This window comes from Giraffa tippelskirchi, chromosome 6, assembly GCF_054371585.1.
Source record: "Giraffa tippelskirchi isolate mGirTip1 chromosome 6, T2T-mGirTip1v1.2.pri, whole genome shotgun sequence".
In the NCBI taxonomy this organism is placed as follows: domain Eukaryota; kingdom Metazoa; phylum Chordata; class Mammalia; order Artiodactyla; family Giraffidae; genus Giraffa; species Giraffa tippelskirchi.
Genome location: NC_137280.1, coordinates 66,087,273 through 66,105,152, shown reverse-complemented (window position 1 = coordinate 66,105,152; position 17,880 = coordinate 66,087,273). Strand labels below are relative to the sequence as shown.

Here is a 17,880-nt window from a genome sequence, read left to right as displayed (position 1 = left end):
CCAAAGTAATGTCTCTGCTTTTTAATATGCTGTCTAGGTTGGTTATAGCTTTTCTTCCAAGGAACAAGTGTCTTTTAGTTTCATGGCTGCAGTCACCATCTGTAGTGATTTTGGAGCCCAAGATAATGAAGTCTGTCACTGTTTCCATTGTGTCCCCATCTATTTGCCATGAAATGATGGGACCGGATGCCATGACCTTAGTTTTTTGAATGTTGACTTTTAAGCCAGTGTTTTCACTCCCTTGTCTCACTGTCATAAAGAGGTTCTTTAGTTCCTCTTTGCTTTTTATCATAATGGTGGTGTCATGCATATCTGAGATTATTGATATTTCTCCTGGCAATCTTGATTCCAGCTTATGCTTCATCCAGCCCTGCATTTTGCATGATGTACTCTGCATGTAAGTTAAATAAGCAAAGTGACAATATATAGCCTTGATGTACTCCTTTCCTGATTTGGAACCAGTCTGTTGTTCTATGTCTGATTCTAATTGTTGCTTCTTGACCTGCATTCTGGTATTCCCATCTCTTGAAGAATTTTCCATAGATTGTTGTAATCCACACAGTCAAAGGCTTTAGCATAGTCAATAAAGCAGAAGTAGATGTTCTTCTGGAATTCTCTTGCTTTTTCTATGATCCAACAGATGTTGGCAATTTGATCTCTGGTTCATCTGCCTTTTAAAAATCCAGCTTGAACATCTGGAAGTTCTTGATTCACTTACTGTTGAAGACTAGCTTGGAGAATTTTGGGATTTCCTTTGCTAGCATGTGGAATGAATACAATTGTGTGGTAGTTTGACCACTCTTTGGCATTGCCTTTCTTTTGGATTGGAATGAAAACTGTGTTAGTCTCTACTGTACAGCAAAGTGAATCAGGCATATGTATATATATATACATATCCCACCTTTCCGGATTTCCTTCCCATTCAAATCACCATAGAACACTGAGTAGAGTTCCCTGAGCTATACAGTATGCTATCAGGTCTCTATTTTTTTTCATAGTAGTGTGTAGATGTCAATCCCAATCTCCCAATTTATCCCCCCACCAGCATGTTTTTAATGTTGACATTTACCTTATAAGGGCTTCCCTGGTGGTTCAGATGGTAAAGAATCTGCCTGCAATGCGGGAGACCTAGGTTTGATCCCTGGGTTGGGAAGATCTCCTGGAGAAGGGAATGTCTACCCACTCCAGTATCCTAGCCTGGAGAATTCCATGGACAGAGGAGCCTGGCAGGCTACAGTCCATGGGGCTGAGAAGAATTGGACACAACTGAGCGACCTTCACTTTCACTTTACGTTATAAAGTAAATAACTCCATAGTTTTTTAAAAAAATTATTATTTTTTGTTTGCACTGGGTCTTGTTGCTGGGCATGGGCTTCTCTAGTTTCAGCGAGTAGGGGCTACTCTTCACTGTGGTGCATGGGCTTCTCATTGCGGTGACTTCTCTTGTTGCGGAGCACAGGCTCTAGGGCACATGGGCTTCAGTTGTTGCAGCTCACGGGCTCTAGAGTGCTAGCTCAGTAATTGTGGTGTGGCATGTGGACCCTGGACCAGGGATCGAACCTGTGTTCCATGCTTCAGCAGGTGTATTCTCAACCACAGGACCATCAAGGAAGTCCAACTCTGTAGTTTTTTTTTTTTTTTTGTAGTTTTTTTTTAAATGTGAAAATGAATATGCTGCAAATACAATTCTTTATCATTACTCAAGTATGTTACCACGAAAATGGACAAAGCAGATGATGAACTATTATCTTCTCAAGCAAAGTGACATATTCTGAACATACACTGCTAACGAAGCCCTCTGTGTTTTACTTTTACCCTCCTAGTGTGTAATGTTCATAGATTACCAAGAAGTAATTATTGCCATCAAGTGTAATGAAAGAAAACAGTATTTATTCAGTAGCCTCTATGAGCTAGAGACTGTGTGCTGTGTGCTTTCCACCTTCATGTATAGTTTTTAAATTTCCCTAATAAAATTAGATTATTAAACCTCAGTGTCGAGAGAAGAACGAGAATTTGCTCTTGCCTTTGCAAGTTTTTCTGTTTCATCACTGGTATCTTTAGCAGTGGTGGGAAATCTCTCCAAAAAACCAGGCATAACAATTGGTAATGCTTCACACATAATGGGCCTGTTCACAGATGAGGTTACAATTTGCTTCTCACATTCATTACGAGAAATGCAAACCTTTACATGGCCTGTTTATTCTCCTGAACTTCAATTTCCATGTTCATTACACAAAATCTGAATTTGTAACAATTTCTAAAAAAACACAAAATGCCATACTTTTACAAGTTACATTTCAAGATCATGTTCTACATTCCTGCAAGTAAGGCAAAGTTAGTGAATTTAGCTTTTGCTAAAGAATAAAGCTTTTGCTCTTGTCACTCAAAGATTCTCCTAAATTCATCTGTGTCTCTCCATTTTCTCTTTCACAGTTCTGATCACTATTATTTCTCACTGCAGTGCTACAATAGCGGGTGATGTTTTGAGAGTTTACTGGGTATATTAGACACGAGTGCTTGATACATATGATTGCATATGATCTTAGTAACAGCTTGGGAAGTAGGAAGTATTTGCAAACCTATCCTCAGTTATAGAAACTGAGGCAACAAAAAGTTCCACATTTTGTCCACAACTACTAAGTGACAGAGCTAGGAGTCAAATCCAGGCAGTCTGACTCTTGAGTGCATGCCTTGGCCCACTGCCCACTTTAATCATCCAACATTTATGCAAAAGTTTCCTAACTGGTTTCACTGTATCCACTCTTGACCTTCTAAGAATCTTTACCCTGCAGTTTGTTCAACACTCACTCTGATCATGTCATCGTCTTGCTAAAAACTCCCAATGGCTTTCCTTTGCCTTAAGTATAAAGTCCAAGCTCCTTATTATGGCCCATAAGACTCATGGTCTGGCCTTGCTCACCCTCTAGCCTCCTCTTGCCATGTGGTCAATCTTATTCTTTTTAGGTCCATCAGCTCTCTGATTATACAGTAGATTATGTAGTTCTTTGCCCTCTGACAAGGACCCTTGTGAAAGCAATCTTCCACCTTGACTTTTAACTTGTATTCTTACTTTCTGAGGTTTAGATCTCGTTGCTAATGGGCTCTCTCCTGGTCTTGGACATCAATGTCACCTCCCTTTGTTTTCTTCCTCCCTCCTTGATTTTTCCTTTCCAATCTCCTTGTAGGCATCTTTCCCACTTCTCTTTCTACTTCACAGACCTACCATCAGTTCCTGCTCCCCTCCACCCCCTTTCACTCATTCTCAACTTATGAACTCTTTCTTGATTAAGCAGATCTCTGCCTCCAACTAATGCTGCTGTGAATTATTGCCAAATGCCATTCTCAGACTCCATACTGGGCTTTAGATTCTTGTGTTCAACTGATTTCTAGACCTCTCTCCTAGAAATGTGCACAAGGACTTCATATTCAGCGTGTCCAAAAATACTGTGTCCATTACCTTCTCATGTAAACGATCAATGCTCCAGTGTTTCCACAGTAAGTGTTTTTTCCCTCAACTCAGTCATCTATCCCAGAAACCTCAAGACCATCCTTACTATTTCCCTTTCATTTGCCAGGTCTTTGAGTCCTGTCAAATCAGTCTTTAAAGTGTCCATTGAATGTGTTTTGTCTTCTCCACTCCTATTATCTTTGATCTGCTTTAGACACATATCATCTCTCACCTGAAATATTGCAAAAACCATCCAAATGGTTTACCTTCTGGTTTATTCTCTCTATTACCCCTCATAGGAGGAATCACATCAAAGGACTCAAATGAGTGTGATCAGTATCTCTGAGAGACACGAGCACCCCACTAAATTCAAAGTGGCTTTGATGGACTACCAGTGACTTGCTGATATAAATCCCCTGACCCAGATCTGGGTGCTTCACAGAATCCTACCATTCTATGTTGAGAATGACAACAATAGTGGGAAAAAAAGCAGGGAGAGTAGCCGCTGCCTCAACCTTCCTATAACAGAGTGTCCCAATACCTATGGCACTGTGACTAAAAACTGGGTCCAACTCAGACTTTATGTACCTCTCATTTAATCTATGCAATTATCTGCAAGTGACTTTCCATGGAGTAGTGGATTAAAAACAGTTCATCCCCCTTCATTAAGATTTTCTCTGGAACCCAGTCTCACTGGTGTGTAGTTTTGTGGAATTGTAAATCAGGTGCCCTGCCCTCCCTGGCAAGGGGTGGTTACTTGGCTCATGCAAGAACAATGTATTATCTATGGGTACTTTAAATCTTAAGGAATAACATAAGAATGGAGAAATTTTGAGGGCTCATTTGTTTTTTTGGTGGCACTTGATTTGGATAGTTTACTCGTCTTTCAACTGGACCCTAAATGCCACGCTGATTCCTGTCTTGATGCAAGTTCTAAGTCTGAATTTCCAGTCTCTAGCCTTTGTCCATTCTGTGAGCTGCCTAAATATGATGAATTTATCCTCATTTTTCTTCTTCCTTCTTCTTCTCTTCCTCCTTTTACTTTGACTTAAATTAGCTAAAGTGAATTTCAGTGACCAGCAACCAGAGAACCCCAACTAACGCTGAAATCATCTCGTGGAAACTTTTTGTTTGACAGATAGGCAAACTTAGGACTCTTTGTGACTTGTCTCAGAGCAGATGGGGAGTTAATGACAGAATCTGGACTAAAAGCATATTTCATCATTCCTAGTCTAGTATTCTTTATATCATAGTGATTCAAGAACAATCCCTCAGTCCAGAGTTTGAAAATTGTTTCCACTACATAATTATATGTGTGATGTTGGATAAGTCACTTAATCTCTTTCTGCCTCAGTTTTCTCCACTGTGAAATGGGAATAATAATAGCTTGAACCCTATAGGTTTGTGAAATAGACTATATTGCTTAATACCTGCATCTGTACTGTCTGAATGTGCAGTACCTGGTGCACTGTTAAGAGAGAAATGTGAATAATTACTACTGTTGTTGTTTCCACTGGTTGTTCCACTGGTCACTTAAGAATATTGTTGTTGTTTTATTTAGCTTGTTTTTTTCAACACTGTTAAAGGATACTTTAACTACATTATGTAAGTTTTTCTCAGTTAAAGAAGTCTAATTCAGATACCCTAAGTTCTCTCTTAGCTAGGAAGGGTGCTTGTGTCTGGTAGCTGATAGCTTATTCTCCCTTTTTACACTGAAAAAAATTATTAAAAAGGACTGTTATTTTCTTCTTTTTTTTTTTTCTAACCAGTGAAATGGACATCAAAGCACAGAGTGTTTGACAAGAGGACCAGTTGGTTTCATTCAAGGGCACGTTATGAATTGGTCATTTTTGACAGGGGGAACAATTCATTACATTTTGTTTATGTAGCACCTCCTGAGGGTCCATTGCTAAGTGGTTCACAAGAGGCTTGTTCTCTCTGGAACACACTTGTCCTTCAGGGTTCCCAGGACTGAAGATCATGTGTGCAAATAAAATAAACTCACCCTGAAGGCCAGTAATTTAGATTAATAAAGAGCTATGTTTATACAACTCCATGACCAAAATTCTACATGGCAAGTTGAACCCAATTTTCTCAGGCTGCACCACCATTTCTAAACAAGACCTGATGAAGAATGGCTAATTTGCTGGTACACAAAATAAGGATAAAGTCTTTTTTCTCAGCACTCGGACCCTGGAGATGATTTCTGTGACCCCTAGTTTCTCAGGAGAACATTCAGAGGCTGAAACATCTTGAATTTGGAAGATTCTGTATCTGTAAGTATTAACTCAGACCCCCCCATCCATCCTCCCATCCACCATTTATTTGTACATTTATTTAAAAATCTCTCAGGTACATGTGAGTTCTAGCACCCCAATTCTTTAGCTTATGACTATCTCCTCCAATAGGAGAAGTAGGCAAGGAAATAGAGATACCTATATTATAAAACACCCAGCAACTTTCAGCTGAATCCTCAGTATAACTGAGACAGGTAGCCTTAGTTTAATTCTATCTTCTAAAGGAATGGAGACCTGGAGCAGTTATTAGACTTGACCAAAGGAAAGGAAGCTCCCATTTGTTGAGTACCTATTATGTACCAGACATGATGTGAGAGGTTTTCATATTCATAATTTTATTGCATTGTCTAGAGAACAGTGTGAAATGTGTGTGTGTTTCCGTTTGATGCAGAAGCAGAGGTGCAGCAAAGATACAGAACTGCTGATGTGAGTAGGAGGTGAGAAGCTGAAGCATCTATGGGTCTTCCTATGGCCTCATGCTGCCTCCCCAGAGAACCCCCTAGGGTCAAGGACCACCCCTCCTCCGCCCCCTGCCAACCCCAGGCCCTCTGTGACATCTTGGCTTTCTTCCCCTTTTCCTTAAAAAGTTTCAATAAGAAGGGTCAGAAAGGAAAACCACAGCCTCAACACAAATAGCTGAGGAAGGGCTGGGGTGGGAGAAGGGTCCGTGGAAGTGTGTGGTCACATGAAGATAACATTTTCCACCAGGGCTGGGGAGCCAGGGGACATACGCTCTCCCCCACCGCCCCCCTCATCCCCCACCCCGGGCTACCTTTCCCATGGGCGTTTCCTGACAAGTGGTTGATGAGCCTTTTGTTCCTTGTTTGTACTCTTAACTCACCAATGATGGAGCTGTCTCTTCTGAGAGGTCTTCTCAAACTCCTCCTAGAAACTGTTGTCTTGTGACTCCTGTACTGGCTCTCAGTATTTCCTTGCCTTTCTGGGCGCTTGCCTCTCTTGGCTTCAATCCCCGTCTTTAAGTGACCCCAGGTCTGTAACTCCAGCCCAGGCCTGTGTCTTAAGCACCACCCCTCCCTGATGGAGACGCCTGATGAACCTGCATCTGAAGGTTCCCACCAAAACACTCTATTCTTAATGAACTGTATGGCCCAATGAACTCTACTTCATGCACTGTAGTGACCTGAGTGGGAAGCCAGTCCAAAAGGGAGAGGGTATATGTATGGCCAATTCATTTTGCTGTACAGCAGAAATAAACACAATATTATAGAGCAACTAGAGTCCAATAAAATTAATTAAAAAATAATAATTCCCCCATACCCTACTCTTGCGTCCTCTATTCTAGATAAGAAGATAACAGCAATTTTCCACATGTAGAGCCTTCTACTCAAAATGGATTAATATAGTTATCAAGTTATCAGTTTGCTTATTCCACAGCCATTTTTTTTTTTTTAAAGAGTACCTGCTTGAGTGTTAGGCAATGTTCTCAGTACTAGCACACAAAACAGAAAACAAAGCCCTTATCTTCAAAAAGCTTCCAGTCTACAGTGATACGTTTTGTGTGTGTGTGTGTGTGTGCCTGGCCTGCAGGTAGAATTTGTCAGATTTCTCTTTGCATAGTACTTGCTCTTCCATTACAACTCTGTTTTCTTCTGCCTGTTGTATGGTGTGTTCTTACACATCTGTCACCTCCTTCAGAGTCTGAGCTCTCAGAGACTGCCTTATTCATCCCTGTGGCCTCCTCATTCCAGCAGGTTGGTACAGCCCAGGGTGGGTGCTCAATAAATGTTGCTTGGCTGGATGAATATAGAGTCGAACGTGTGAATGAGTAGGAAACCTACCCCTTACTAACTGCTTGAGTAGAACAACCTATTCCTTCACTAACTAGTACTACTAGTAGTATTGCTTTAATCTTAGGTGTACTTTATTTTCTTTTTCCTTAAAAATTTTTTTTGTTGGAGTATAGTTGATTGACAGTGTTGTATTAGTTTCTGCTATACAGCAAAGTGAATCAGTTGTACATATCCACTCTTTTTTTAGATTCTTCTCCCATATAGGCCATTACAGAGTATTGAGTAAATAGAGTTCCCTCTACTATACAACATGTCCTGATTCATTATCTATTTCATACATAGTAGTGTGTATATGTCAATCCCAGTCTCCCACTTTATCCCTCCCATTAGGCCCTGGTAACCATCAGTTTGTTTTCTGCATCTGTAGTCTCAGGTGTACTTTAAACATGCTGTGTATTTGAAGCTAGTTCCTTGGAGGAAAGAAAGAATTGGCCACCTATTTTAAGAGTTTCTCCTTATGCTAGGAGCTGTCTGAACATGCTATGTAATCTAATTTCATTTTTCCATAGATGCTAAGAGGATCTCATCATCCTTTAGAGATAAAGATACTAAAGCTTAGAGAAGTTAAGGTATAACCAAAGTTCATGTAACTATTGGTTTGGCCAAAAAGTTCATCTGGGTTTTTCCATAAGCTGTTACAGAAAACCCAAATGAACGTTTTGGCCAACCCAGGAGTAGGCAGGAGAGCTGGGGCTTGAACTATGGCCTGTCTTAATCCAACGCTGGCGTGTTCTCAGAACTACCACATAATACTTTCAGTTCATTAAAAACTGAAATTTGCATTTGGCTAAGAGTTCAATCATCATTTCCCTTTCTGTCGTTCCATTTTGTATCATCCAGGGTGCCCCCAAACCCTCCAACTGTCATTATGAAGGAAATGGCAAACCTGTCAGACTTGAGTTTATTACTTCTATATTTTTACATGTTTAGGAAGCACATTTCCTGAGGAATGAGGCAGACTGTTCAGCGCTTCCTGGCGGAACTGAGTGTTTGTCAGGATGGAGTTGACCCGCCAGTATTCCTGGGATGTCAGTTCTCTCCACAAGCCCTGATCTGTCTGCGGCCTCCATCAATAAAGCCCTTTAAGCAGATCTGTACATTTGGGGGACGGCTGGTGAGGCACGTGCCATGAAGCACCCCCTCCCCAATAATCAAACTCTTGTAAGCCGTGTTGAATGAGATTCTTTCTCCCAGGAGAAGTATATGTTTGCTTTTTGGCATGGTCCTAATGACTTAAAGAAAAAATGCCGGAAACCAGTACTGCCCTCTTCCCTGAAAGGAACATTGGCCCTTTGTTCAAGAAATGCATTTGCAGAGAGGCTTCTGAGTAAGTCCTTGGAATTCCTCATGGTTTATATGTCTTTGTAAGCTCCTGGCATTGAAGCACCGGGGTTTTTCTGTTCCTTTTTTTCTCCCCAATGAATCCAATATTGTATTGAACACTTTCACTCAATTTTGATAAAACCAACAACTCACAGAGCCAACTTGAGTGGAAAGAGTAGGAACATGGGTGGAATTTGCTATCGTTGTAGGTTGTTTAGTGTTAAAAGTTTAGAAATGTGGGTACTGAGGCCAGAGCCCCAGTATTTTCTTCCATTCCCTTTGTTCAGAAATGGCATCAGGTTTGTTTTAGTAACTCTAATGCTTCTCAGATGGACAGTGATTAAAAATACTTTCCAGGGCCCTGACACACAGTCTACAGTTTGATTGTTCTCAGCAGGTCCATGGGCTGACATTGAGAGAAGCAACACGGTGTAGCCTAGGGAGCTTAGTGTCTATGGTAAATGGAGATGGTTGTAAACCTGGCTTCCTTGACTTCTCTCTGCGAAAGAGGAAAAGTTCTACATCTCTCTGACCCTCACTTTCCTCTGTCTACAAAAAGGGGGAAATTTAGCTATTTATCTTACATGGTTATGATGAAGATGATACAAGATAAGGGGAGTTGCCTAACACATCCCACCAGAGATGTTCCACAAACATCTACCTCTCACCTCCTTTTCCCGCATCGAGAGGCAAGGACCCTGAGTAGCAAAGAAGTTAAGTAGACACTGTGTATTACTTTGCCAGGGCTGCTGTAACAGGTACCATAGGCTGTGTGGCTAAGAAAACAAAAAATGGCTTATTCACAGTTCTAGAGGTGGACTTCCAAGATCAAGATGTCAGCAGCGTTGGTTTCTTCTGAGGCTCCTCTCCTTGGCTTGAAGATGGTCATGTTCTCCTCCTGTCCTCACATGGTTTCACTTCTGTGTATGTCTGTGTCCTAAACTCTTTTATTAAAAAAAAAAGATTTATTTTTATTTATTATTTGGCTGTGCTGGGTCTTAGTTGCAGCAAGTGGGATCTTTAGTCGTAGCATGTGGGATCTAGTTCCGTGACCAGGGTTTGAACCTGGATGCCCTGTATTGGGAGTGTGGTGTCTTAGACACTGAACCATCAGGGAAGTCCCCCTAAACTCTTATAAGGATGCCAGTCATAATGGATTATGGGCTACCCTAATTGCCTCATTTCAGCTTGATTGCCTTTTTAATAAAAAACTTCCTTAGTGGCTCAGACAGTAAAATTCCCTGGCTTCCCTGGTGGCTCAGAAGGTAAATAATCTGCCTGTAATAGAGGAGACCTGGGTTTAATCCCTGAGTTGGGAAGATCCCCTGGAGAAGGGAATGGGAACCCACTCCAGTATTCTTGCCTGGAGAATCCCATGGACAGAGGAGTCTGGCAGGCTATAGTCCATGGGGTCGCAAAGAGTCAGACATGACTGAGTGACTAACACTTTCACTTCACCTTTCTAAAGATCCCACATCTAAATGTAGTTACACTCTAAGGTACTAGTGAAGTGAAGTCGCTCAGTCGTGTCCGACTCTTTCTGACCCCATGGACTGTAGCCCACCAGGCTCCTTGGTCCATGGGATTTTCCAGGCATCAATCTGGAGTGGGTTGCCATTTCCTTCTCCAGGGGTTAGGATTAAATTCAGCCCATAGCACAAGAGGTTTTTGGTTGGCACCATTGCAAACATATAGCTGATTCTGCTTATAAAAGAGCAGTTAATTCCCTCCCATTTTCCCTTCTCCAGATTCCCTGAATGGGCAGCATGCAAGTTGACCCTTGACTGTTCTGCCCTCATTTTCCTTTGGCCTACATCTCATCACCCCAACTAGATCCAAAGCCCCTTGAGGGCAGAGTGTTCTTGCCACACTGTGGCTCATGTTTCACCATGGTGGGCACACAAGAAGTACTAAGAGTGTGTTCATTTCATTCACCACATATCCTGGAATATACAGCAGGGCTTCCTAGGTGGCTCAGTGGTAAAGAATCTGCCTGTCAGTGAAGGAAACACAGGAGATGCGGGTTCAGTCCTTGGGTTGGGAAGATCCCTTGGAGGAGGAGATGGCTACCCACTCTGGTATTCTAGCCTGGGAAATCCCATGGACAGAGGAACCTGGTGGGCTACAGTCCATAAAGTCACAAAGAGTAGGACAAAACTGAGCGACTGAGCATGCTCATGATATAGCTGGGGTTCTCAGTGAAATTTCATGGATTCTTCCAGCAGACATGTATCGAGCATGAGTAATACATGCTTTGTTCTTGAGTGTTTCATAGACAGACTAATACACATCATTTCAGATTAATAAACATAGTTTCATTGAAGTATGGCAGAGGTAGAGAGAGAGAGATACAGGAGTTTATCTAGGCGGGGTCTGGAGTTTGGGAGAAGAGGTAGATGGTCTTGGAAGACTTAGTATTCTTGAGGCTTGCTGCTGAAATAGTGGTCCACAGATCAACATCATGACATCACCTGGGAACTTGTTATACATGCAGAATTTCAGGCTCAGACCCAGACTATGGGATCAGAATCTGCTCTGTTTCTGGGCTTGCAGCTCAGGCACTGAAAGCTAAAGTACCTACAAGGGATGGACTATAAATGAGTACAATAAGTGAATGTAAGAAAAATCCTATAGCATTTAGTCTGTGTTTTATTTACCCCTCCCTTTCCTAAAGCTAAAATGTGGCAGAGATTTATGGGAACAAAATGTAAGTTCTCCCTCTTCCGTATTCGAGTTATGTCAGAGATCGTTTTCCAGTTGGAAGTTATATGTCTCCGTCCACCTAGCATCTGGGGGGGCGGTGTGGTGGTGGTGGGGATGTGACTAGTTCTGACCAATGAAGTGTGTGGGGAAATTATATTTGTCCGCATCTGTGCCTGGGCTTGTAGAAAGCAGATTGGATTTTTCTACTCTCTCTTCATTTTTTGACTGAAGGCCAGATAGCAAAACTTGAGGGAATGCCACAATTACAAGATGGAAGGAACTTGGGTCCTTAAATCACCATCTAGAGGAAAGCCACCACCATGGACTGTTACAAGAACATGAAATAAACTTATTGCATTAAGCCATGGATATTTGGAATTTTGTTAATTACAGCAGCTTGTGTTACTCTGATACACATGGACCAGATATTTCCTACAAGGACAACAATAATATAATTGCAAAATCAAGTGGAAATGACATTGAGTTTTGATAAGGCAATAGGGAGTGGTGGGGACTGTGGTGAACTGGCACCTGCTTGGCCTGTGTAAGGAGGAAGAAGGCTTTATCAGTTCTACCTGATTGTTTCTTTGTACAACTAGAGGCTCAGTTTGGTCCAAATTTCCAATTTTAAAATTCAGTCTCACTTAAAAAGCAACTGGGTGCCAAATAAAACACATCTATGAGATCAGTCTGTCCTACTGGTCATTAGATTGCAAATTCTATACTAACTGGTAGAGATACCAACTAGCCCACCTCTTTACCTCCCTGTTGCCACCACTAGTCCTTTTACAGATGAGGAAGCTCTGAGAGTTTATGGAATAAGGCATTGTTCCTGGTGAGCACACATGAAACATTGCTTGTATGACTGAGCAAAGTGGAAGGTTGAAGTTGGTGTTCAGGCCTCTAGGGCTGTAGTAAGGTTATTGTTCCTACCACTGCTGCTACCCTAGTACCGGTATTTATACAGCTGCCACTGCTACAGAATAACTGGTATTATTGTTTCTCCCTCCCACATTCATTTTCCCTTTTTATTTAACCCTTTCAACACCCTGTGGAGGTAGCATCAGCACTCCCATTTTACCAGAGGGAAAAATGAGATCCAGAGAAGTGACTTGCTGAAGGTCACTTAGCTCACAGTTCCAGAGTCGAGCCTTTTTTTTAAAAATAATCTTACTTATTCATTTTTTATGACTGTGCTGGGTTTTCGTTGCTGTGTGGGCTTTTCTCTAGTTGCGGCAAGCTGGGGCTACTCTCTATTTGTGGTGTGTAGGCTTCTCATTGTGGCGGCTTCTCTTGCTGTGGAGCATCAAGCTCTAGGGCACATGGGCTTCAGTAGTTGCAGCTCATGGGCTCAGTAGTTGCGGCTCCCAGGCTTACTTTCTATGTAGCACGTCAGATCTTCCTGGATTAGGGATTGAACCCGTGTCTCCTGCATTGGCAGGCAGATTCTTTACTTCTGAGCCACCAGGTGAGCCCCAGAGTCGAATCTTTTGAGCTTTGCTACTTGAGCCCGAGGAAAATCCCAGGCCACCTTACATTGTCCAGCAAAGGTCAAACCAAACACATCAGAGATGCTTAGGTTCAGAATATAAGAGTGAAGAAGGCTACTTTGACCTGTCAGCCTGGTGAGAGGCTCCGTTCTTTATTTGAAAGGGGCTTTGTAGAGTGGGAAGGAGGAATATGGAGTGAAGGAAAGGGGAATCAGTTACTTCCCCTTTTTGCTTTATACGTGGGCAGAAAGGCTATGGTACCCAGCAACTAGGCTGGTGGGAGTTACATTCCCTCTTCGTTGCTTAGCAGAGAATAAGATGCTTTTTAGGGGGCCCTAAGCATCTCTGAAGTAATTGGTACCCTTGGCTGGATCTTTGTAACTGTTTAGTCACCTTACCCTTTTTGAGACTTGGTTTCCTCAACTATAACTTGATGAGACTAGAATGGTACCCATAGTGGAGCCTAATCACAGGCTTCAGGAGAGAGTAGATGGCGAGGGCTGTGCTAGGTGGAGAGCAGATCCACGGTGAATGTCCATCCCACGAGCCAGCAGCTCTGAAAGCGTTTTGTAGATGGGCTTGAATGCACCGTACACAGACGAGCAATGATGATTCTCCATGGGCTGCGGCATCTGCCGGCTCGCCCAGGAGTCTGTCCCGGGACTACCAGGCCTGGGTGGCGGAGGCCCTTCTGGATCAGAGGCCAGCTTTGCAAAGAGGAGCACACAACACCGTCTATTCAGAGCCTCGCGGGCTGCTCCTGCCAGAGCCCACGAGGCGTTTGGATGCAGAAAGCTATTGAAGGGAGGCCACAAAGACACGTTTTCTCCCCCGTGGCCTGGAGAGAAGACAGGACGGCCGAGGCACAAGAAGACGGTTGTTTCCCATCAGCCGGCAGCCGGCAAATTCTGTCAGAGCCGCCGAAGGAGAGAAGTCGGCACAACACCCCGGACAAACAGGAGCTCTGGCGCGGGCAGGAGATAAAAGATAAGGAGGGCAGCCGCCCCGGCACACAGGCCCCCTTTAGGAGCGCTGGCGGCCAAGCTCGGCCCATTGTTGGGACCCGCGGGCTCCGACGATGGAGGCTTTCTTCTTTCTCTCCTTAAAGAAAGAATTTATGTCAGAGGAGAGTTTGTGTGGTGTGAAGAGCGCTTGCCAACCGAAAATCTTTGGTTCTTAAAATAGCGAGGCACACATTCAAACTGGCCCTTTGTCCTGGTGGTGGAGAAGATGCGGGGGGAGGGGGCTCCGTCCTCAGATCTGGCTCCCTTCTTGGCTTGGCTGAACCGCTGCGGTTCTTGCTGCTGTTTATGCTTCTAGAAAATGCAGGCCGGTTGCTTCAGTGGCTGTTTCTGTTCTAATCTGGGCTTCTATCCCCTGAGACTGTAGCCATTCATCTCTGTGGGTGTCCTTTTGTCTCCATCCCTGTTTTTGTCTATCTAGTTGCCGCCCCCTCCTTTTGAATATTTTTATTTGTTTATTTGGCTGCTCCAAATATTAGTTGCGGCATGTGGGATCTTAGATCTTTTAGGTGTGCCGTGAAGGATCTGTTTAGTCGCAGTGTTTGGAATCTAGTTCCCTGACCAGGGATCGAACCCAAGTCCCCTGCGTTGGGAGCACGTGAAATCTTAGCCACTGAACCACCAGGGAAGTCCCTATTAGGAGTTTTGAGTAGAGTTTCCTGTGCTATACAGGAGGTCCTTGTTGTTTATCTATTTTATATACAGTAGTGTATATCTCTTAATCCCAACCTCCTAATTTATCCCTCCCTCCCTTCCCCTCTTTGGTAGCTCTAAGTTTGTAAAACCCCTTACTTTAAATCCATAAATAGGACTTATTTTGAGATAGGCACTGTGCTACATAATTTTATATTTAGTATTTTTTTTTTTTTACATAATCCACACATTTTTTGGCCAATAGGTATTATTGTCTTCATTTAGCAGTTGAAGAAACCAAGTCTCAGAGAGGCTAAATAACCTGCCTTAGGGTGACAGGATCATTCAGTGACCTAGGCAGGATTTGAATCTGATTCTGCCCACTTCCACATCCCAGGTTCTTTTCCTTCTTTGCATTGCAACAACCAGCAGAGACAGCATCCTTTAGGGCAGTCTATCTACATGTTATATGTAAAGGTACATTCTAAATTCATTATTTATACTTCTGTTCTTTTATTTTCCATTTCTCCTAGATTTCCCCTTTCACATCGAATCTCACTTTGTTATCAAGTTGAGGTCGAGGAAGTCAGGCAGAAGTTAGAATGATTTAACTTCTGTGCTCACAAGGCTCTAGAATAGCTAGTTATAAATTTCTTCCTATCCCTCCCCCATGAATCCTCTTTGGAAAATGAAAGGATTGCAACCTGACCCTCTCTTTTTCTCTTTGATTCTCATTGCATTCTTTTTGGATTAAGAGTGTTCAGTTTCCTTGGGAGGAATAAAATATGGCCATCTAAGTGACAAGGGTACAAGCCCCTTCAGTAAACTCCTTAATGGGAGTGTTTATGAGTGTTTTCACCTCATTGAGCTTTTTATTTCACTAAGATTCTTTCATCCATCCAAGCAGGTGAAAAAAATGGAGAAATGATGGTAGAGAAAAGAAGAGCTTTAGGGAACTTGAAAGAGAAAACCCCAAGAAGCTGTCCCACATTGGTTTGCTTCTAAGGTCTAACAAGCCATCAGGCTAGTAACAAAAGGACAAGCATTTTTACTCTGATTAGCAGTGTGTATGTAAAATAAGTCAATTACTAAGAGAAATGGCCACTTTATTTAGCCATTTATTTCATCATTCACTTATGCATCACTGTTCATTTATTCACTAAAGAGTTTGAGCATCTATTTTAGAAGTCCTGTCTTTAACTTGAGCAGGACCTATATTTGACCAGTTAATCAAAAAAGACTTCAAAGGAAGGGAATTATTTTAAAAAATACATATATAATTAAAACTTTTTGTTTGTTTTTACTTAAAACTTATGTCTGTATATTCATTCACCCATCTTCTTATATAATCATTTGTGAATTGGTTTTTATCTTTCTTGCAAAGAAAGAAAATAGACACCCAACATCACCCCAGTTTCTAGTTCTATTTTTTTTTAAAGTAGATGAGGAGCTTAAAGAAACTTTCAAAGTAATTTGATTTCAGACCTCGAACTTTTTACACTGTTTTCCCTTCTAATTGTTATGGTTGGTTAGCCCATAATTAATTCAACAAAAATTTTTAAAGATCATGACTTTATCAAATTTTTATAAAGAATTCAACAAAGGTTTCTTGGAAGCAACAATTTTCTTTTTTCATACTCTATTTTTTTAAACTGAAATTGTATTCTCTGTTTACAGATTATTAAATGGCACTCCTATGAAATTGTTATAATATTAGCTAACTTTGCTACCTGGGCCAGATGGTTCTGTGTTTAGTGCTTGGCCTAAATTCACTTATTAATCATTACAACCAGCCTGTGATATTATTATTCACCCCTTCCCAGGGGAGAACACCTCTTCCCAGCTGGCCCATCCCTCTCATTTCCCCCCTACCCTTGGCAACCACAAGTCTGATCCCAATGTCTGTGAGTGTGTTTCTGTTTTGTAGATACTCATTTGTGTCATATTTTAGATTCCACATATAGGTGATATCATATGCTATTTCTCTTTCTGACTTACTTCGCTTAGAATGATAGTCTCTAGTTGCATCCATGTTGCTACAAAAGGCATGTTTTGTTCTTTTTTATGGCTGAGTAGTACTTCCATATTCCATTTTTTTATCTGAACTTCCCATAATTTAATGTATAAGGATGACATAAGCCACCTTTACATGTATTTGCATCAGGAGTCTTTCCTTTCTGACTTGCTTGATACAAAATGTCTTTCCATTTTGCAGATTAAGAGACACTCTCCAAAGCTATTCTGTAAAGTTTGGCAGCCTCGACAATGTGATTGACATGCTAGGAAGAATAACAGGAGGGAAGTGTTTCCTAACTGATTCAGAGAAAATATCTTATTTTTACCACCTTTACAAGAATGTGTGATTTTGTGACCACAGTACTAAAACTCCTGCCTGAGGCCTTTTTAGCTTTTTTACCTGAAAAGACTTGGCAGGGGAAGCCTAAGCTTAAACCAAGTCCTAAAGGACGAGTGAAATTTAGCTAGATAGAAGCATAGATACAAGAAAGGGAAGATCTTCCAAGCAGAGGTCATGATTGGCTTCAGCACAGATGTGTGAGAAGGCATGGAATGTTCTGGAAAATGCCAGTCATTCAGTTTGGGGGGTGGAGAGTGAGACAATTCAGCAGATGAGAGAGTTGTTAGGAACACCACAGGCTTTATCCTGAGGCCAGGGGAGTCCAACCAAAGAGTTATGACAGAGAGATGACAGAAGAGAGATGACAGAAGTTTGGATCTATGTCTTGGATTTTCTTGAGGGCTGCCTTGAGGAGAGTTGGATGGGAGAACAAAAGTGGCTGCTTCGATCTTTTTTTTTTTGTTTTAAAGCAAATTTTCATCACCATATTCCATGCTGTTGCTGTTGAGTCGCTTCAGTCATGTCCGACTCTGTGCGACCCCATAGACAGCAGCCCACGAGGCTCCCCCGTCCCTGATATTCTCTAGGCAAGAACACTGGAGTGGGTTGCCATTGCCTTCTCCAATGCATGAAAGTGAAAAGTGAAAGTGAAGTTGCTCAGTCGTGTCCGACTCTTAGCAACCCCATGGACTGCAGCCTACCAGGCTCCTCTGTCCATGGGATTTTCCAGGCAAGAGTACTGGAGTGGGTTGCCATTGCCTTGAGTGTGTTGCCATTACCTTCTCCAACCATATTCC

The 17,880-nt window shown here is 42.1% G+C and overlaps 1 protein-coding gene across 1 annotated transcript in view; it reads left to right on the top strand.

The window, feature by feature from the left end:
• The window catches only part of LOC145511204 (uncharacterized), a 64,663-nt gene that overhangs the window by 40,807 nt on the left and 5,976 nt on the right, over positions 1–17,880 (top strand). The gene's annotated exons all lie outside the window — the stretch shown is intronic.